At 47.7% G+C, this 22511-nt stretch overlaps 1 protein-coding gene across 15 annotated transcripts in view; it reads left to right on the forward strand.

Moving 5' to 3' along the window:
* LOC139264759 (speriolin-like) overlaps positions 1–22511 on the forward strand; it is a 395630-nt gene that overhangs the window by 187501 nt on the left and 185618 nt on the right. The gene's annotated exons all lie outside the window — the stretch shown is intronic.

Consider the following 22511-nt stretch of genomic DNA (forward strand, 5'->3'; position numbering starts at 1 on the left):
TCTTAAACAAAGGTATCACATTAGCAGTCCTTCAGTCCTCTGGCACCATACCTGAAGCCAAAGAGGATTGAAAAATGGTCAAGGCCTCTGCTATTTCCTCTTTTGCTTCACTTAACAGGCTGGGATACATTTCATCCGGGCCTGGGGACTTATCCACTTTCACAATCCCTTAATACCGCCTCTCTCTCTGTTTATTTCATCTAATATTTCACACTCCACCTCCTCGATAGAAATGTCTGCATCACCCCTCTCGTTTGTGAAAACAGATGCAAAGTATTCATTAAGAACCATATCCACGGGAGATGTGGGTATGATCTCCCTTGGGTATGTGGGTATGGGCAATGTTGCAGCAAGAATTGCCTTCTCTTAAAACAAGGCTGTCATTTCAGAAAGGGAAAGGGCCGCCTTAAATGAATAAAATTTAAATCATTTAAAATAGGCAGTTTTATTTCAGCTTTGGGCAGCGTCAACACTAAGAGAGGTCCTCTACCCACAGTGGCCCAGAGGCCCTCCAGAAAGAAGGATGGGACCAAATCACTGAGGCCAACAGTGTCGCTGCCATGACCTCGCTCCAGTGTCCAAAGCAGCATCTTGATCTTAGACCAGTGGTCAAGGTCAGTGAATGCATCTTCAAAAGAGGAGAGTGAAGAAGCAGAAGAGGAAGGAACACCATCTCTCGATTTGACACTCCAAGCCACCAACTCATCAAGGTTGACCAACAAGGTCATTTGCAGTGTCCCCCACTGAAAGTCAGCCATGGTGCAGCCGCTGGGGTAGCACTGTATGACATTAGTAGGATAGGGAAAGGCACACTCGAGAGTCACTTAGGGAATGCATAAGGGTGATTAGTTGAAGTCTTGATTGGATGGATAGATATATAATGTTGGATTGGAAAGTTTGCTTTGTGGTGACTTTAATTTCTGCAATGTGGCCAGGAGGACACTGTGATGGTGAGTAACAGAGGCAAGGAAGATGTGGGACAACTGTTGAAAGGGGAATTGGGGTTGTGGTCACTGGTACCGCAGACAGATGATTCCATCCCGGATATCCCCGGCCTGGAAAGAACTGTCTGGATTGCTTGCTTCCTTCTGCTTCCTCCTCTTCTCTTCTGCTTCCTTCTCTTCTGCCTTTTCTTCTGCTGCGTCTTCCCCTTCTGCATCTTCCTCTTCCCTCTGTGAGCAGATGCTGTAACTCTGAAATAAAAGCATAAAATGCTGCAAATATTCAGCAGGTCAGGCAGCATCTCAACTGAGATGTGGACTCTGTTTCTCTATCTACGGATGCTGCCTGACCTGCTGAGTATTTGCAGCATTTTCTGTCTTCTCAGATGTCTTCCTTTACCATCCAAAGCCTTGCAAGTGTCCGGCAGCAAACTTTTAAAATGTACTGCACCACTTCAATAAAATAGAAAAAATCCACTCCAAAATCTGAATGCAAACTGAACTGAAATATGCATGTGTGTCCAATTAATAAGTGTTGACAGCATTTCTGTCAGTCTGTTGCTCCCTCGCTCTTCAGAGTGGGCTTAGGATCCAGCGCTAAACTCAGCACTCAGGTACAAGTTCGCTGAGGTGATGATAAGTCTGTGTTCACACTATCCACATCTGCATCGACAGTGCCATCGCTGCTATCGGCATCGCTAAGGCCCTCACCAAAATGGAGGCCACCGAGTCCCGTGTCTGAGATGGGCGTTAGAGTGGCGACTGCAATTTTTTCCCAGGATCGCGGCAGTAACTCGTGGCAGTAGTTTGCCAGATTTTATAAAAGGCCAGTGAGAGCAGGAGAGCAGGAGTCCGGGAGTCGGCGGAGGCGGGAGTTCGGGCGGCAGTTCGGAGAGGCCTATAAAAGGCCAGAGAGACCAGGAGACCGGGGAGTTGGCAGAGGCGGGAGTTCGGAGAGGCCTATAAAGGCCAGCTGGTGCAGCTGCAGCAGGGAGAGAAGGCAAAAAAGAAGTAGAAAGAAATTGAAAGGTGGCCTCACAGCCAAGGGGGTAAGTGATTGGCTGGAAATTGGTAAGTAGGTTTTCTTTTTCTTTTCCATATCAGTAAGTAACCTTTAGCATTATTGTTGCCAATTTAAGTTTATCGAAGGGTTAAGTCATGGCAGAAGAGCTCGGACATGTGTTATACTCCTCCTGTACTATGTGGGAAGTCAGGGATGCTTCCGGTGTCCCTGATGACTACGTGCGCGGGAAGTGCATCCGCCTGCAGCTCCTGACGGACCGCATTGTGGCACTGGAGTTGCAGGTGGATGAACTCTGGAGCATCCACGATGCTGAGAATGACGTGAATAACACGTTTAGTGAGTTGATCTTACCGCAGGTAGATAGGGAATGGATGACCAACAGAAAGAGCAGTACAAGGAAGGTAGTGCAGGGGTCCCCTGCAGTCATCCCCCTGCAAAACAGATACACCACTTTGGGTACTGTTGAGGGGGATGACTCATCGGGGAGGGCAGCAGCAGCCAAGTTCATGGCACCGTGGGTGGCTTTGCTGCACAGGAGGGCAGGAAAAAGAGTGGGAGATCTATAGTGATAGGGGATTCAATTGTAAGGGGAATAGATAGACGTTTCTGCGGCCGCAACCGAGACTCCAGGATGGTATGTTGCCTCCCTGGTACAAGGGTCAAGGATGTCTCGGAATGGGTGCAGGGCATTCTGAAAAGGGAGGGTGAACAGCCAGTTGTCGTGGTTCATATAGGTACCAACGATATCGGTAAAAAATGGGATGAGGTCCTACAAGATGAATTTAGGGAGCTAGGAGCTAAATTAAAAAGTAGGACCTCAAAAGTAGTAATCTCAGGATTGCTACCAGTGCCATGTGCTAGTCAGAGTAGGAATCGCAGGATAGCTCAGATGAATACGTGGCTTGAGGAGTGGTGCAGCAGAGAGGATTTAAAATTCCTGGGACATTGGAACCGGTTCTGGGGGAGGTGGGACCAGTATAAACCGGACAGTCTGCACCTGGGCAGGACCGGAACCAATGTCCAAGGGGGAGTGTTTGCGAGTGCTGTTGGGGAGGAGTTAAACTAATATGGCAGGGGGATGGGAACCGATGCAGTGAGACAGAGAGAAGTAGAATAGGGGCAGAAGCAAAAGATAGAAAGAAGAAAAGTAAAAGTGGAGGGCAGAAAAACCTAAGGTAAAAAGCAAAAAGGGCCACCTTACACCAAAATTCTAAAGTGGCAAAGTGTGTTAGAAAAACAAACATGAGGGCTCTGTGCCTCAATGCGAGGAGTATTCGGAATAAGGTGGATGAGTTAATTGCGCAGATAGCAGTTAACGGGTATGATGTAATTGGCATTACGGAGACATGGCTCCAGGGTGACCAAGGCTGGGAACTCAACATCCAGCGGTATTCAACATTTAGGAAGGATAGACAGAAAGGAAAAGGAGGCGGGGTGGTCTTGCTGGTTAAAGAGGAAATTAATGCAATAGTAAGGAAGGACATTAGGTTGGATGATGTGGAATCGGTATGGGTGGAGCTACGGAATACCAGGGAGCAGAAAACGCTAGTGGGAGTTGTGTACAGACCACCAAACAGTAGTAGTGAGGTTGGGGACAGCATCAAACAAGAAATTAGGGATGCATGCAATAAAGGTACAGCAGTTATCATGGGTGATTTCAATCTACATATTGATTGGGCTAACCAAACTGGTAGCAAAGTGGTGGAGGAGGATTTCCTGGAGTGTATTAGGGATGGTTTTCTTGACCAATATGTTGAGGAACCAACTAGGGAGCTGGCCATCCGAGACTGGGTGATGTGTAATGAGAAAGGACTAATTAACAATCTTGTTGTGCGAGGCCCCTTGGGAAAGAGTGACCATAATATGGTAGAATTCTTTATTAAGATGGAGAGTGACACAGTTAATTCGGAAACTAGGGTCCTGAACTTAAGGAAAGGTAACTTTGATGGTTTGAGGCGTGAATTGGCTAGAATAGACTGGCAAATGATACTTAAAGAGTTGACGGTGGATAAGCAATGGCAAACATTTAAAGATCACATGGATGAACGTCAGCAATTGTACATCCCTGTCTGGAGTAAAAATAAAACGGGGAAGGTGGCTCAACCGTGACTAACAAGGGAAATTAAGGATAGTGTTAAATCCAAGGAAGAGGCATATAAATTGGCCAGAAAAAGCAGCAAATCTGAGGTCTGGGAGAAATTTAGAATTTAGCAGATGAGGACAAAGGGTTTAATTAAGAGGGGGAAAATAGAGTACGAGAAAAAGCTTGCCGGGAACATAAAAACTGACTGCAAAAGCTTCTATAGATATGTGAAGAGAAAAAGATTAGTGAAGACAAATGTAGGTCCTTTGCAGTCAGATTCAGGTGAATTTATAATGGGGAACAAAGAAATGGCAGACCAATTGAACAAATACTTTGGTTCTGTCTTCACGAAGGAAGACACAAGTAACCTTCCGGAAGTACTAGGGGACCGAGGGTCTAGTGAGAAGGAGGAACCGAAGGATATCCTTATTAGGCGGGAAATTGTGTTCGGGAAATTGATGGGATTGAAGGCCGATAAATCCCCGTGGCCTGATAGTCTGCATCCCAGAGTACTGAAGGAAGTGTCCCTAGAAATAGTGGATGCATTGGTGATCATTTTCCAACAGTCTATCGACTCTGGATCAGTTCCTATGGAATGGTGGATAGCTAATGTAACACCACTTTTTAAAAAGGGAGGGAGAGAGAAAGCGGGTAATTATAGACCTGTTAGCCTGACATCAGTAGTGGGGAAAATGTTGGAATCAATTATTAATGATGAAAAATAGCAGTGCATTTAGAAAGCAGTGACATGATCGGTCCAAGTCAGCATGGATTTATGAAGGGGCAATCATGCTTGACAAATCTTCTGGAATTTTTTGAGGATGTAATTAGTAGAGTGGACAAGGGAGAACCAGTGGATGTGTATTCGGACTTTCAAAAGCCTTTTGACAAGGTCCCACACAAGAGATTGGTGTGCAAAATCAAAGCACAAGGGATTGGGGGTAATATACTGACGTGGATCGAGAACTGGTTGGCAGACAGGAAGCAGAGAGTCGGGATAAAAGGGTCCTTTTCAGAATGGCAGGCAGTGACTAGTGGAGTGCTGCAGGGCTCACTGCTGGGACCTCAGCTCTTTACAATATACATCAATGCTTTGGATGAAGGAATTGAGTGTAATATCTCCAAGTTTGCAGATAACACGAAACTGGGTGGCGGTGTGAGCTGTGAGGGGGACGCTAGGAGGCTGCTGGGTGACTTGGACAGGTTAGGTAAGTGGGCAAATGCGTGGTAGATGCAGTATAATGTGGATAAATGTGAGGTTATCCACTTTGGGGGCAAAAACGAGAAGACAGAATATTATCTGAATGGCGGCAGATTAGGAAAAGGGGTGGTGGAACGAGACTTGGGTGTTGTGGTTCATCAGTCATTGAAAGTTGGCATACAGGTACAGCAGGCGGTAAAGAAGGCAAATGGTATGTTGGCCTTCATAGCTAGGGGATTTGAGTATAGGAGCAGGGAGGTCTTACTGCAGTTGTACAGGGCCTTAGTGAGGCCTCACCTGGAATATTGTGTTCAGTCTTGGTCTCCTAATCTGAGGAAGGATGTTCTTGCTATTGAGGGAGTGCAGCGAAGGTTCACCAGACTGATTCCCGGGATGGCAGGACTGACATATGAGGAGAGACTGGATCAATTGGGCCTTTATACATTGGCGTTTATAAGAACATAAGAACATAAAAATTGGGAACAGGAGTGGGCCATCTAGCCCCTCGAGCGTGCTCCGCCATTCAACAAGATCATGGCTGATCTGGCCGTGGACTCAGCTCCACTTACCCGCCCGCTCCCCGTAACCCTTAATTCCCTTATTGGTTAAAAATCTATCTATCTGTGACTTGAATACATTCAATGAGCTAGCCTCAACTGCTTCCTTGGGCAGAGAATTCCACAGATTCACAACCCTCTGGGAGAAGAAATTCCTTCTCAACTCGGTTTTAAATTGGCTCCCCCATATTTTGAGGTTGTGCCCCCTAGTTCTAGTCTACCCGACCAGTGGAAACAACCTCTCTGCCTCTATCTTGTCTATCCCTTTCATTATTTTAAATGTTTCTATAAGATCACCCCTCATCCTTCTGAACTCCAACGAGTAAAGACCCAGTCTACTCAATCTATCATCATAAGGTAACCCCCTCATTTCCGGAATCAGCCTCGTGAATCGTCTCTGTACCCCCTCCAAAGCTAGTATATCCTTCCTTAAGTAAGGTGACCAAAACTGCACGCAGTACTCCAGATGCGGCCTCACCAATGCCCTATACAGTTGCAGCAGGACCTCCCTGCTCTTGTACTCCATCCCTCTCGCAATGAAGGCCAACATTTCATTCGCCTTTCTGATTACCTGCTGCACCTGCAAACTAACTTTTTGGGATTCATGCACAAGGACCCCCAGGTCCCTCTGCACCGCAGCATGTTGTAATTTCTCCCCATTCAAATAATATTCCCTTTTACTGGTTTTTTTCCCCAAGGTGGATGACCTCACACTTTCCGACATTGTATTCCATCTGCCAAACCTAAGCCCATTCGCTTAACCTATCTAAATCTCTTTGCAGCCTCTCTGTGTCCTCTACACAACCCGCTTTCCCACTAATCTTTGTGTCATCTGCAAATTTTGTTACACTATATTCTGTCCCCTCTTCCAGGTCATCTATGTATATTGTAAACAGTTGTGGTCCCAGCACCGATCCCTGTGGCACACCACTAACCACTGATTTCCAACCTGAAAAGGACCCATTTATCCCGACTTTCTGCTTTCTGTTAGCCAGCCAATTCTCTATCCATGCTGATACATTTCCTCTGACTTCGCGTACCTTTATCTTCTGCAGTAATCTTTTGTGTGGCACCTTATCGAATGCCTTTTGGAAATCTAAATACACCACATCCATCGGTACACCTCTATCCACCATGCTCGTTATATCCTCAAAGAATTCCAGTAAATTAGTTAAACATGATTTCCCCTTCATGAATCCATACTGCGTCTCTTGATTGCACTATTCCTATCTAGATGTCCCGCTATTTCTTCCTTAATGATAGTTTGAAGCATTTTCCCCAGTACAGATGTTAAACTAACCGGCCTATAGTTACCTGCCTTTTGTCTGCCCCCTTTTTTAAACAGAGGCGTTACATTAGCTGCTTTCCAATCCGCTGGTACCTCCCCAGAGTCCAGAGAATTTTGGTAGATTATAACGAATGCATCTGCTATAACTTCCGCCATCTCTTTTAATACACTGGGAATCATTTCATCAGGACCAGGGGATTTGTTTACCTTGAGTCCCATTAGCCTGTCCAGCACTACCCCCCTAGTGATAGTGATTGTCTCAAGGTCCTCCCTTCCCACATTCCCGTGACCAGCAATTTTTGGCATGGTTTTTGTTTCTTCCACTGTGAAGACTGAAGCAAAATAATTGTTTAAGGTCTCAGCCATTTCCACATTTCCCATTATTAAATCTCCCTTCTTATCATCTAAGGGACCAACATTTACTTTAGTCACGCTTTTCCATTTTATATATCTGTAAAAGCTTTTACTATCTCTTTTTATGGATTAGAAGGATGAGAGGGGATCTCATAGAAACATGTTAGATTAGATTCTGAAGGGACCGGACAGGTTAGATGCGGGACGAATGTTCCCGATGTTGGGGAACTCCAGAACCAGTGGACGCAGTCTTCGGATAAGGGGTAGGCCATTTAGGACTGAGATGAGGAGAAACTTCTTTACTCAGAGAGTTGTTAACCTGTGGAATTCCCTGCCGCAGAGAGTTGTTGATGCCAGTTCATTGGATATATTCAAGAGGGAGTTAGATATAGCCCTTATGGCGAAGGGGATCAAGGGGTATGGAGAGAAAGCAGGAAAGAGGTACTGAGGTGAATGATCAGCCATGATCTTATTGACTGGTGGTGCAGGCTCGAAGGGCCGAATGGCCTACTCCTGCACCTATTTTCTATATTTCTATGTTTTGGGCCATATCGAAGAGATTAAGATTAATATCTCTTAATTTGCCTGTTCTCATCATAAACTATTTCCAATGCTGTCTGTTATTCCAACACTGGGTTCAGTAACTGGGAGTCAACAAAGATGCTAAAGAGTAAATGGATTGGCTAAGCTTCATAAGAAAATCTATTTATTCAGCACTTCTGTACTTGTGCCTGTTTGATGACAACATTCAGCACGTCCAGTTGTTAGATTTATTAACGTGCAAATGTTGAATGAAAACCTTTTGCTCTCTTTTGACAGGGCCAGCAAATGTCTGCCCGGCGGCATTTCAGCCTCTGACACAAGTTCCATTCAGTGAGTCAGCAAAAGTACTAATTTGCTACAGTATGTTTCAGAATGGACAATGAGGTTAACTGAAATGTTATGCAGCATGTCATGATGCTGTGGCTCTGCAATTAACGTGAAATTTAAGACTCCGATGCCATCTTTGCCCACCAGCATTGCTGCCAGCAGCTCCTGATCCAACCCACAAACCATGATCAGTCAGTACAAGTCGGGAGGCAGTCATTTTTTATCAGTAGAATGTGGTTGTCTCTGGCAATGCTGGAATTTATTGCCCATCTATAGGTGCTCTAAGTAGCAGTTTGATACAACTGAATGGTTTGCTCGGTCGCTTCAGAGAGCAGTTGAGAGTCAACCACCTTCGTATGGGACTGGACTGACATGTAGGCCAAACTGGTTAGGAATGGCAGGTTTCCTACCCTTCAGGACATGAATGAACTGGAAGGATTTTACCAGAATCCAACAGTTTCATGGTCACCTTTTGTGATGCCAGTTTTATATTTCTCGCTTTTTTGAAGCTGAATTCAAATTCTCAATTCTGGTGGGATTTGAACTTACGATTTCTGGTATGTTTGTCCAGAGACATCAGCTGTGCCCTGAACACTTGGCTCATGCCTCCACTCAGCTGCACATGCTCGATGGCCAAACTGCACTACAATAAGATTCGTGAATCAACTGGAACCCTAACTGAGTGAATCATCGCTGTCCTCGAGCAACAATTCCAATTGCTCGAATAGTGAAGCCTGTTGGTGCACAGGAAACCCAGAGGTAGCTGCGGCACATTTTGTCAGTGGCTTTTTTACCCGTCTGATTTCCGGGTTTCCCGACCAATTAGCACGAGCAGGAGTGATGACAACATGCACGGATCTAGTTCAGCTGAACTATTTAAAGGGATCCTGTGAAGATACAAGTTGAAGGATTGTCCATGTGGGGGAATAGAGGAAGCAACTGCATTAATGAACTCCCAATGTGGCAAGGCTGTACATCACTTCAACAATGCCTCCCTAAAGCTGCTGCTGTGTTCTGTTAGGCACCGCAGGGCGATTCACTTCCCAAGCCAACTCCAGTACATCACTCCTCGTACATATATGCTTGTAGGCAGCCGCTAACTCTGCTATGTGGTCCAAAGTACTCTGGGAGTATGGACTGGTGCAGGATGGAAACATCACGGCAGCGGCCTGGGAATCTTGCACGCACCGGCATGATTATGTTTTTATGGTTGCATACTAGCTGAACATTGATAGGGTGGAAGCCCTTGCATTGGTGAATAGTCCAGGGTGATCTGGGGGTACCTTGATTACCACCAGTGACTCCCTGGACCTGTGGGAAGCCAGCCAGAGCCGCAGAGTTAAAACTCAAATCTGCAATTACAACAGCTCCTAATTGCTTCTTTTTTAAAATTTGTTTCTGTGATGTTGGGTGTCGCTGGCAAGGCCGGCATTTATTGCCCATCCCTAATTCTCCTTGAGCAGGTGCTGGTGAGCCGCCGCCTTGAACCGCTGCAGTCCTTGGGGTGCTGTTAGAGAGGGAGTTCCAGGATTTTGACTCGGCGACAATGAAGGAACAGCGATATACTTCCAAGTCAGGGCGGTGTGCAACTTGGAGGGGAAATTGGAGATAGTGGTGCTCCCATGCGTCTGCTGACCTTGTTCTTCTGGGTTGAGAGGTGCTCCTGAAGAAGCCTTGGCGAGTTGCTGCACTGCATCTTGTAGCTGGTACACACTGCAGCCACGGTACCGTCGGTGATGGAGGGAGTGAATGTTTAAGGTGGTGGATGGGGTGCCAATCAAGCGGGCTGCTTTGTCCTGGGTGGTGTCGAGCTCCTTGAGTGTTGTTGGAGCTGCACTCATCCAGGCAAGTGGAGAGTATTCCATCACACTCCTGACTTGTGCCACGTAGATGGTGGAAAGGCTTTGGGGAGTCAGGAGGTGAGGCACTCACCACATAATACAGAGGGACCTGGGGGGGTCCCTGTGCATGAAACACAAGTGAGTATGCAGGTACAGCAAGTGATCAGGAAGGCAAATGCAATGTTGGCCTTTAATGCAACGGGGATAGAGTATAAAAGCAGAGAAGTCCTGCTACAACTGTACAGGGTATTGGTGAGGTCACACCTGGAAATCTGTGTACAGTTTTGGTCTCCGTATTTAAGGAAGGATGTACTTGCATTGGAGGCAGTTTAGAGAAGGTTCACGAGGTTGATTCTGGAGAAGAGGGGGTTGACTTATGAGGATAGGTTGAGTAGGTTGGGCCTATAGTCATTGGAGTTCAGAAGAATGAGAGGTGATCTTATCGAGACATATACGATAATGAGGGGGCTCAACAAGGTGGATGCAGAGAGGATGTTTCCACTCATAGGGGAAACTAAAACTAAGAAACATAGTCTCAGAATAAGGAGCCACCCATTAAAACTGAGATGAGAAGGAATGTCATCCTGCTCTTGCTGCATTGTGGGCATGGACTGCTTCATTTTCTGAGGAGTTGCGAATGGAACTGAACACTGCAATCATCAGCGAACATCCCCACTTCAAACTGCATGATAACATCTCCTAATTGCCAGTAAGGTCTTTTAATTGGCAACCCACCCTTCCCATGGGGGGCTTCTCACACGCAGCTCAATGCGCTCCAGTTGAATCGGAAGTCAGTGGGTTGTTTCTGGCTTTCCAACATGCTGTCAATTTCAGTGCATTTAACCACCCAACTTCTCCCATACCCACTCATTCTCTGCTGTTAAAATTCCCCTCAATATCACAACTGATTTGGTAGCATCCTGCAATCTAGCCCAGAAAGAGTGTGCTGCATAATAGTAATTTGCTGTATGCTCAATTACTTTGCACTGTAATGGGCTCAACACCTGGAGGCAACATTGGACAAGAGTCTTTTGCACGATGAGGAAAACAACACTAATGACATGGGGCTCAATTTTCCCCAATTATCTGCGCCATTGTTTTTGGCGTGCACCGTTTTTTGGGGAATAAATTCAAATTTCCAAGATTCCCCAAAGTTTCTGTGCCAGTATAATTCACTTAGGTACGATTTTTTTTACCTCATTGCGGGCGTAACCTGCCACCCGTGCCAATTCTGGCCATTTAAGCAAGTTTGGCCAACTGTGATTTTTTTTTTTAAGACGGCGTTTGTGACCGCTCTGAAAAACCTTCAGGGCAGTTAACAAAATAAATCAGCACAGAAGGTCCAGTTCCTCGGCCGGGACTGCAGCGGCGGGGTGGGAGCAGCATTCGGCCTGGGTTCGGAGCGCATCGGCTCCGAGGGAGCGGAGGCCTTCCGGCCTGGGCTAGGAGTGACACCAGGGAAGGGGTAGGGGGAGGCCTTTCGACATGGGCTCGGAGTGACACCGGGGGAGGGGGAGACCTTCTGGCCTGGGCTAGGGGGCACCGGCTTTGAGGGAGGGGGAGGCCTTCCGGCCTGGGCTTGGAGGCACCGGCTCCGGGGGGAGGGGAGGTCTTTCGGCCCGGGCTAGCAGCAGCACTGGCTCTGGAGAGGAGAGTGTAATTACAGAGATTTGATGCAATCTTTTTTATACTATTGCTTGCAGCAGCTCAATTTAACTTACTTCAGGAGTCATCAGACATGTTTTAGTCACCTTTCATACACAGTACAATGTAAATGAATCCAGGAGATTGGAGGGAAGTGCGTGTGAGCTTGAACAATGTCTTGTTCCGCCTATGTTATTTGTATTTGAAACAATCACGCTCATGACCTTAGTTTGGATAGGTTGAGTTCCTCTCTTCTAGCAGTACCAGCCTATTTCGGTATTTCGGTCAGGGCTAAGAGCCGCACCGGCGGGGGGCCTTTCGGCCCGGTCTAGGAGTGGCACCCGGCATCGGCACCGGCACGGGGGTGGGGGGGGGCACGAGGGGGGCCTTTCCAATTCTTGCAGGATAGACTTTTGGCACAAAGACTCTTTAATATTTTCATGTTGGTGAGCTACTGTCTTAAATAGCTGCAATGTGTAAGGTGCTTGTACAGGTTGCTGTAAGCTGGCCAGAATGTCTTGTATGTTTCACTTTCTATCCTCAGCCCTCGTTACCCTGGCTGTTATGTCTCGAATAAAGCAATGTGACTGAGTACTGTAGACATGAGTAAGTGTGACCTTAGTCTCTTTACTCTAACTCCAGAGTGCTGGTACAGCATGGGAGGCCTGCTTATGTACAGTGCTCCCAAGGGATGCTGGGATCCCTTGGGACTCCCAACAGATACACCCTCTGGTGCTGGTAGAATGCTGGTTATATAGTGTTGCATACATAACATCACTCCGCCCAAAGTCAATAGTACGCTTATTTACAGGGTGAGATGATCTGGGGCTTTCCGCTCCCTAGTCGATCGTCTCGGTACAAATGCAGGTGAGTTGGTTGGACATTCGCTGGGCTGCTTCGCAGCTGGCCTTGCTGGGCTGCTGGGGATGATGAGTTCAGCTTTGTGGTCAACCGTGATGTCAGTTGCTACTTGTGTGTGTGTTGGAGGGTCGAAGTTGGTGGTGTCCTCTTCAGGTTGCTTGTGGCAGTCTGTGAGTCGCAGTTTGGTTTGGTCCAAATGCTTTCTGAAAGTTAGTCCATTTGCGAGTTTGACCTGAAACACTCTACCCCCTTCTTTGGCTATGACGGTGCCAGCAAGCTATTTGGGACCATGTCCATAGTTGATTACAAATACAGGGTCATTGACTTCAATATCGCGTGACAAATTTGCGCAATCATGGTACATGCTTTGTTGATGCCGCCGCCATGATCCTGGAGATCAGGGTGGACTAGAGAGAGCCTTGTTTTGAGTGCCCTTTTCATGAGCAGCTCGGCTGGGGGAACCCCCAGGTGAGCGAGTGGGGTCTGGTGCGGTAGCTGAGCAGGACTCGGGACAGGCGGGTCTGCAGAGAGCCTTCCGACACACGTTTCAAGCTTTGCTTGATGGTTTGGACTGCCCGTTCTGCCTGGCTGTTGGATGCGGGCTTGAACGGGGCAGATGTGACGTGCCTGATCCTATTACGGGTCTTGAATTCCTTGAATTCAGTGCTGGTGAAGCACGGCCCATTGTCGCTGACAAGGACATCAGGCAGGCCGTGTGCGGCAAACATGGCTCGTAGGTTTTCGATGGTGGCAGTGGACGTGCTCACAGACATTATTCCACACTCAATCCATTTGGAATAAGCATCCACAACAACCAGGAACATTTTGCCTAGGAACGGGCCAGCGAAGTCAACATGGATCCTAGACCACGGTTTGGAGGGCCATGACCACAAACTTAGCGGTGCCTTCCTGGGTGCATTGCTCAGTTGAGAGCAAGTGTTGCATTGGCGCACACAAGATTCCAAATCTGAGTCTATGCCGGGCCACCACACATGGGATCTGGCTGTAGCTTTCTTCATTACTATGCTTGGGTGGGTGCTGTGTAGGTCGCGTATGAACATTTCCCTGCCTTTCTTAGGCAAAACCACGCGATTACCCCACAAAAGACAGTCCGCCAGTATGGATATTTCATCTTTACGCCACTGGAACGGCTTGATCTCTTCCTGCATCTCCGCTGGGATGCTAGACTAGCTCCCATGGAGGACACAGTTTTTTACGAGGGACAGTAAAGGATCCTGGCTGGTCCAGGTCCTGATCTGGCGGGCCGTAACAGGTGACTTTTCATCTTCAAATGCATCCATCACTAAGAGCAAGTCTGCAAGCTGCGCCATTTCCACCCCAGTGGTGGGCAATGGTAGCTGACTGAGGGCGTCAGCGCAGTTCTCTGTGCCTGGCCTGTGGCGAATTACATAGTTATATGCAGACAGCGTAAGTGCCCATCTTTGGATGGGAGCAGAGGCATTGGTATTGATACCTTTGTTCTCTGAGAATAGCGATATGAGTGGCTTGTGGTCAGTTTCTAACTCGAACTTAAGCCCAAACAGATACTGATGCATTTTTTTTACCCCGTATGCGCATGCTGTAGGCCCATTCGGCCTTAGACAAACTCCTGGACGCATAAGCGACCTGTTGCAAGATCCCCGATTCGTTAGCTTGTTGTAACACACACCTGACCCGTACGAAGACGCATCGCAAGCTAGCACTAAACGTTTACGTGGCTCATACAAGACAAGCCGTTTTTGGAACATAACAGATTTCTAGCTTTCTCAAATCCATCTCTTGTGATTTCTCCCATAACCAGTCATCTCCCTTGCGTAGCAATGCATGTAGAGATTCCAGCAAGGTGCTTAACCCGAGTAGGAAATTACCAAAATAATTGAGGAGTCCCAGGAACGACCGCAGCTCTGTCACGTTCTGTGGTCTTCGCGCGTTCTTGATGGCCTCCATCTTGGCGTCGGTGGGTCTGATGCCATCTGCCGCGATTTTTCTGCCGAAGAACTCGACCTCTGGCGCCAGGAAAACACATTTCGAGCGTTTCAACCTGAGTCCCAAGTAATCTAGCCGACTTAGAACCTCCTCCAGGTTCTTCAAGTGTTCGATGGTGTCCCGACCTGTGATCAATATGTTGTCGTTCCAGTTCCAGCGGATTTTTCCCAGCCAACTTCTGCCGAACAGTGTGGGGCCATCTCCTGGTACAATCCATAGTGGTAGTTCGTGCACCGCTCCATCATAGGAGACTTTTACTGCTGCACTGCCAACTACAGGGATCAGCTCTTTAGTGTAAGTTCTTAGCTTGGTATGAATAGGGCTCAGCTTGGGCCTGTGTGCCTTGTTGCACCACAGCCTCTCGAAGGTCTTTTTGCTCATGGTGGATGACTCGCACCGGTGTCCAGTTCCATGGATTCTGAAATTCCATTCAGTTTGACTTTTAACATGATCGGTGGACATTTCGTGGTGAAGGTGTGTACCCTGTACACTTCTGCCTCCTTGGTTTGAGTCTCTAGTTCAGTTTGATCTGCCCTGGATCGGTCTTCCTCTGCAACGTGGTGGTTTGCAGGTTTTGCAGCTCGTCTGCACATTCGCTGGAGGTGTCCCATTGTTCCACAACCTTTGCACGCATAGTGTTTGAAGCGGCATTGATGGGCTCGATGATCACCTCCGCAGCACCAACAAAGTGTCAGTTGCTTCGCATTAATGTTTGATGGTGGACTCTGAGTTATCTGAGGTCGTCCAACTGCAGGCGTGTACGCTCTGCTATATGCATTCCTGCCTGAAAACTGCTGTGCATCTGTAAAGCATGCACTCCCATGTTCCGCCACCAGGGAGTTCATCCCCTGAAGTCCCAAGGGATCCCGGCATCCCTTGGGAGCACTGTATATAAGCTAGCCCCAAAGGCCTATTCCTCACTCTGGAGTGTCTTATTAAAGGCTTACTGTTACTTTAACCTCCCTGTGTGCAGCCTCATCTGTGTTAGGAATACAATAACTGGCGACGAGAATACGAATCCAACACAAAGATGCAGCAAACTGTGGGCATTCTGGAGAAGTTCTCGGAGGGTGGGGACTGGGAAGCCTATGTCGAATGGCTAGACCAGTACTTTGCAGCCAACGAGCTGGACAGAGAAGGAAGCGCTGCAAAAAGGAGAGCGGTCCTCCTCACAGTCTGCGGGGCACCGACCTACAACCTCATGAAGAATCTTCTGGTTCCAGTGAAACCCACAGATAAGTTGTATGAGGAGCTGTGTACACTGGTTCAGGAGCATCTTAACCCGAGGGGGAGTGTGCTGATGGCGAGGTATCGGTTCTACACGTGCCAGCAATCTGAAGGTCAGACTTTTTTGTACTGGGCATTGGCCACGAGACCATCCTATGAAAACTTTTGACTGTAGAGACACCGACCCTCAATAAGGCCATTGCGATAGCACAGGCATTTATGTCCACCAGTGATAACACCAAATAAATCTCTCAGCACACAAGTGCTAGCAATGTTCATAAATTATCTGGAACTATGTTTGCGAGCAGAAATATACAGGGCAGAACCCACGAGTCTGCAACTGCCAGCAGGCCTCAGAGGACCCAGATGACTGAGTCCCCAACAAAGGATGAATGCAAGACAATTCACACCTTGTTGGCGTTGTGGAGGCTTCCATTCAGCCTATTCACACCGCTTCAAAAGGTATGTTTGCAAGAGCTGTGGAACAATGGGGCACCTCCAACGAGCTTGCAAACGAGCTACAAGCTCTGCAAAACCTGCTAACCACCACGTAGCAGATGAAGATCGGTCCATGGTGGATCAAAGCAATTTCGAGCCTCGAGAGAGAGGAGGCAGATGCTGAAGTACACGGGGTGCACATTTTCGACGAAATGTCCACCTATAATGCTAAACGTAAAATTGAATGGCTTACCCGTAGCCACAGAACTGGACACTGGCGCTAGCCAATCCATCATGAGTAAAAAGATGTTTGAGAGATTGTGGTGCAATAAGGCATTCAGAACAGCCCTGAGCCCCATCCACATGAAACTGAGAACATACACCAAAGAGCTTACCACTGCCCTGGGCAGCGCCATGGTCAAGGTCACCTACGAGGGCATGGTGCATGAACTGCCACTCTGGATTATCCCGGGCGATGGCTCCACACTGCTTGGAAGGAGCTGGCTGTGCAAAATCCGCTGGAACTGGGATGACATCCGAGCGTTATTACATGTTGATGAGGCCTCATGTACCCAGGTTCTGAACAAATTTCCCTCCCTTTTTGAGCCAGGCATTGGAAACTTTTCTAGGGCGAAGGTGCGGATCCACTTGGTCCCAGAGGCACGACCCATTCACCACAAGGCGCGAGCGGTACCTCACATGATGAGGGAGAGAGTGGAAATCGAGCTGGACAGCCTGCAACGTGAGGGCATCATCTCCACAGTGGAATTGAGCGAGTGGGCCAGCCCAATTGTTCCAGTACTCAAAAGTGATGGCACGGTCAGGATTTGCGGCGATTATAAAGTAACTATTAATCGTTTCTCGCTACAGGACCAATACCCACTACCTAAGGCAGATGACCTATTTGCGACGCTGGCAGGAGGCAAGACATTCACCAAGCTCGACCTAACTTCGGCCGATATGATGCGGGATCTGGAGGAGTCTTTGAAGGGCCTCACCTGCATCAACACGCACAAGGACTGTTCATCTACAACAGATGCCAGTTTGGAATTCGGTCGGCTGCAGCGATCTTCCAGAGAAACATGGAGAGCCTACTCAAGTCGGTACCACATACAGTGGTCTTTCAGGACGACATATTGGTCACGGGTCGGGACACCGCCGAGCACCTACAAAACCTGGAGGAGGTCCTCCAGCGACTGGATCGCGTAGGGCTGCGGCTGAAGAGGTCGAAATGTGTCTTCATGGCAACTGAAGTGGAGTTTTTGGGAAGAGAGCATTATTTTAGAGCCCCTACATGTGTTATTGCACAAAGGTGAGAACTGGGTATGGGGAAAAAAACAAGTAATTGCTTTTGAGAAAACCAGAAACATTTTATGCTCCAACAAGCTGCTTGTATTGTATAACCCGTGTAAAAGACTTGTGCTAGCATGTGACGCATCGTCGTACAGAGTCGGGTGTGTATTACAACAAACTAACGTTGCGGGTAAATTGCAACCTGTCGCCTATGCCTCCAGGAGCTTGTCTAAGGCCGAGAGGGCCGACAGCATGATTGAGAAAGAGGCATTAGCGTGTGTGTTTGGGGTAAAGAAAATGCATCAGTACCTGTTTGGCCTCAAATTTGAGCTGGAAACCGATCACAAGCCCCTCACATCCCTGTTCGCTGAAAACAAGGGGATAAATACTAATGCCTCAGCCTGCATACAAAGGTGGGCACTCGCGCTATCAGCTTATAACTATACCATCTGCCACAGGCCAGGCACCGAGAACTGTGCGGATGCTCTCAGTCGACTACCATTGCCCACCACGGGGGTGGAAATGGCGCAGCCTGCAAACTTGTTGATGGTGGCGCAGCCCACAGACTTGTTGATGGTTATGGAAGTGTTTGAAAATGATAAATCACCTGTCACGGCCCGCCAGATTAGGACTTGGACAAGCCAAGATCCTCTGCTGGCCCTAGTAAAAAACTGTGTACTGCATGGGAGCTGGGCCAGCATCCCCGTTGAAATGCAAGAGCCAATCAAGCCGTTCCAGCGGCGAAAGGACGAGCTGTCCATTCAGGCAGACTGCCTGTTGTGGGGTAACCGCGTAATAGTACCAAAAAAGGGCAGGGAGACGTTCATCTCGGATCTCCACAGCACAAACCCAGGTATAATAATGATGAAAGCGATAGCCAGATCCCACATGTGGTGGCCCGGTATCGACTCTGACTTAGAGTCCTGTGTACTGCAATGCAGCGTATGTGCTCAGTTGAGCAACGCGCCCAGAGAGGCACCACTAAGTTTGTGGTCTGGCCCTCCAGACCATGGTCAAGGATCCATGTCGACTATGTGGGCCCATTTCTCAGTAAAATGTTCCTGATGGTGGTGGATGCTTTTTCAAAATGGATTGAATGTGAAAAATGTCGGGAAGCACTGCCATCGCAACAATTGAAAGCCTGAGGGCCATGTTTGCCACCCACGGCCTGCCTGACATACTGGTCAGTGACAACGGGCCATGTTTCACCAGTGCCGAATTTAAAGAATTCATGACCCGCAATGGGATCAAACATGTCACCTCGGCCCCGTTTAAACCAGCCTCCAATGGGCAGGCAGAGCGGGCAGTACAAACAATCAAACAGAGCCTTAAACGAGTCACAGAAGGCTCACTCCAAACCCGCCTGTCCCGAGTACTGCTCAGCTACTGCACGAGACCCCACTCACTCACAGAGGTGCCCCCAGGTGAGCTACTCATGAAAAGGACACTTAAAACCAGACTCTCGCTGGTTCACCCCAACCTGCACGATCAGGTAGAGAGCAGGCGGCAGCAATAAAATGTAAACGATGGTCGCGCCACTGTGTCACGGGAAATTGATCTGAATGACCCTGTGTATGTGCTAAACTATGGACATGGTCCCAAGTGGATCGTGGGCACGGTGATAGCTAAAGAAGGGAGTGGGGTGTTTGTAGTCAAACTAGACAATGGACAAATTTGCAGAAAGCACCTGGACCAAACAAGGCTGCGGTTCACAGACTGCCCTGAACAATCCACAGCAGACACCACCTTTTTCGAGCCCACAACACACACCCAAAGGATCAATGACACCACGCTGGACCAGGAAATCGAACCCATCACGCCCAACAGCCCAGCAAGGCCAGGCTCACCTAGCAGCCCTGCAGGGCCAAGAACACAGCAGCCCAGCGAGGGCACAGCCAACACATCAGAACAGACATTTGTACCTAGGCGGTCCACCAGGGAAAGAAAGGCTCCCGGCTACCTCACCTTGTAAATCGTTTTCACTTTGACTTTGCGGGGGAGTGATGTTGTGTATCTGTAAAGCATGCACTCCCATGTTCCGCCACCACGGAGCTCATCCCCTGAAGTCCCAAGGGATCCCAGCATCCCTTGGGAGCACTGTACATAAGCTGGCCCCTAAGGCCTGTTCCTCACTCTGGAGTGTCTTATTAAAGACTGAGGTCACTGTTACTTTAACCTCCCTATGTGCAGCCTCATCTGTGTTAGGAACACAATAAAAACGACGTTACTTTGTGTACAGTACTTGCCGAAGCATCTTTATGCTGCGAAAGTTGTTTGGTGTTATTGTTGGTGGACATAAATGCCTGGGCTATCGTTATGGTTTTGCTCAGGTTCAGTGTTTCAACAGTCACTAGTTTGCGAAGGATAACCTCGTGGCCAATGCCAAGCACAAAAAAGTCTCTTAGCATTTGCTCCAGGAATCCATTGAATTCGCAATGTCCTGCGAGGTGCCTTAATTCGGCGACGTAGCTCGCCACTTCCTGGCCTTCAGACCGTTGACATGTGTAAAATCGATACCTTGCCATCAGATTGCTCTCCTTCGGATTTAGGTGCTCCCGGACCAGCGTACACAGTTCTTTATACGATTTGATTGTTGCTTTCACCGGAGCAAGAAGATTCTTCATGAGGCCATAGGTTGTTGCCCCGCAGACGGTGAGGAGGATCGCCCTTCGTTTGGCAGCGTTCGAGCTCCCTTCCAGCTTGTTGGCCACGAAGTATTGGTCGAGTCGCTCCACGAAGGCCTCCCAATTGTCCCCTTCTGAGAATTTCTCCAGGAAACCAACAGTTCTCTGCATTCTCTGCATGGTTCGTTATCTCGTCACCAGTTGTTATGTCTCGAATAGAGCAATGTAACTGAGTACTGTAGACGTGAGTACATGTGACCTTAGTCTCTTTATTCTAACTCCAGAGTGCTGGTACAGCATGGGAGGCCTGCTTATATTCCTGGATTCCTTGGGATTCCAACAGAGTGGCGGTAGATTGCTGGTTACATAGTGTTGCATACATAACACTGACAACCCGATCTTTTTGGCGCACATCTTCGGCTCCACCCACAGATTTTAAGGACAATCTGCGCTGTGCCACATTCACAAGTTGAAACGGGGAATCTTGCAACGTTTTTTTTGCCGTAGTTGGACAACAAAAAAAATTTGGCTGTAACTCTTTGGGCTGCAATGTGGAAAATTGAGCCCAAAGTCTGTAGGCAAAGCTCTTTCACAGCATTTCTTAAAGAGCGATTCAGCTGAACAATCCTTACTCCCCTTCATTTCATATCCTACATTTCTCCCAGCCTTCTCACCCTCAAACAAACTGCATCTGCCCAAGGACCAACATTACTTTTCATGTTAATTAACATTGCAGGAACACCAGCTATTTCAAGAGTACTCTGCACACAAAGATTTCAAAGAGGTTTATCATTTTCCTGGCTTACACTAATGCTCACAGCTTGGTGCAAGGCCCTCATGCCTTTCTTAAGTGATCTTTTATCTGCTGTAGCACTACTCCAGATATTCTTTCAATCTGAGAACTCTCAATATATTTCATTCCCATTGTATGACTGCATTTGAAATTGAGTTGCAAGTCAGCAATTTTACTGACCTGCAGGAGAATAGAATCTGGGATATCTGTGATCCTATTGAAGTTCCAATGCACTTGTCTCCCAGCTTGCCCAAGACATAGGAGATAGTTTCTGATAGGGAAATCATATTTAACAAATTTCTTAGCGTTTTTTGAGGATGTATCTAGCACAGCAGATAAAAGGAAACCAGTGAATGTAGTATAATTGGATTTCCAAAAGCCATTCGACTAGGCGCCACATAAAAGGTTGCTACACAAGATAAAGGCTCATGAGGTTGGAGGTAATATATTAGCATGGATAGAGGATTGGTTAATGGACAGAAAGCAGAGAGTCGGGATAAATGGGTCCTTTTCCGGTTGGAAATCAATGGTTAGTGGTGTGCCACAGGGATCAGTGCTGGGACCACAACTGTTTACAATATACATAGATGACCTAGAAGAGGGGACAGAGTGTAGTGCAACAAAATTTGCAGATGACATTAAGATTAGTGGGAAAGCGGGTTGTGTAGAGGACTCAGAGAGGCTGGAAGGAGATTAAGCGAATGAGCTAAAGTTTGGCAGATGGAATACAATGTCGGAAAGTGTGAGGTCATCCACCTTGAGAAAAAAAAACAGTAAAAGGGAATATTATTTGAATGGGGAGAAATTACAACATGCTGCGGTGCAGAGGGACCTGGGGGTCCTTGTGCATAAATCCCAAAAGGTTAGTTTGCAGGTGCAGCAGGTAATCAGGAAGGCGAATGGAATGTTGGCCTTCATTGCGAGAGGGATGGAGTACAAAAGCAGGGAGGTCCTGCTGCAACTGTATAAGGTATTGGTAAGGCCGCACCTGGAGTACTGCGTGCAGTTTTGGTCACCTTACTTAAGGAAGGATATACTAGCTTTGGAAGGGGTACAGAGACGATTCACTAGGCTGATTCCAGAAATGAGGGGGTTACCTTATGATGATAGATTGAGTAGACTGGGTCTTTACTCGTTGGAGTTCAGAAGGATGAGGGGTGATCTTATAGAAACATTTAAAATCATGAAAGGAATAGACAAGATAGAGGCAGAGAGGTTGTTTCCACTGGTCGGGGAGACTAGAACTAGGGGGCACAGCCTCAAAATACGGGGGAGCCAATTTAAAACCGAGTTGAGAAGGAATTTCTTCTCCCAGAGGGTTGTGAATCTGTGGAATTCTCTGCCCAAGGAAGCAGTTGAGGCTAGCTCATTGAATGTTTTCAAGTCAAAGATAGATAGATTTTTAACCAATAAGGGAATTAAGGGTTACGGGGAGAGGGCGGGTAAGTGGAGCTGAGTCCACGGCCAGATCAGCCATGATCTTGTT

Source organism: Pristiophorus japonicus, chromosome 5 (genome assembly GCF_044704955.1).
Source record: "Pristiophorus japonicus isolate sPriJap1 chromosome 5, sPriJap1.hap1, whole genome shotgun sequence".
NCBI lineage: Eukaryota > Metazoa > Chordata > Chondrichthyes > Pristiophoridae > Pristiophorus > Pristiophorus japonicus.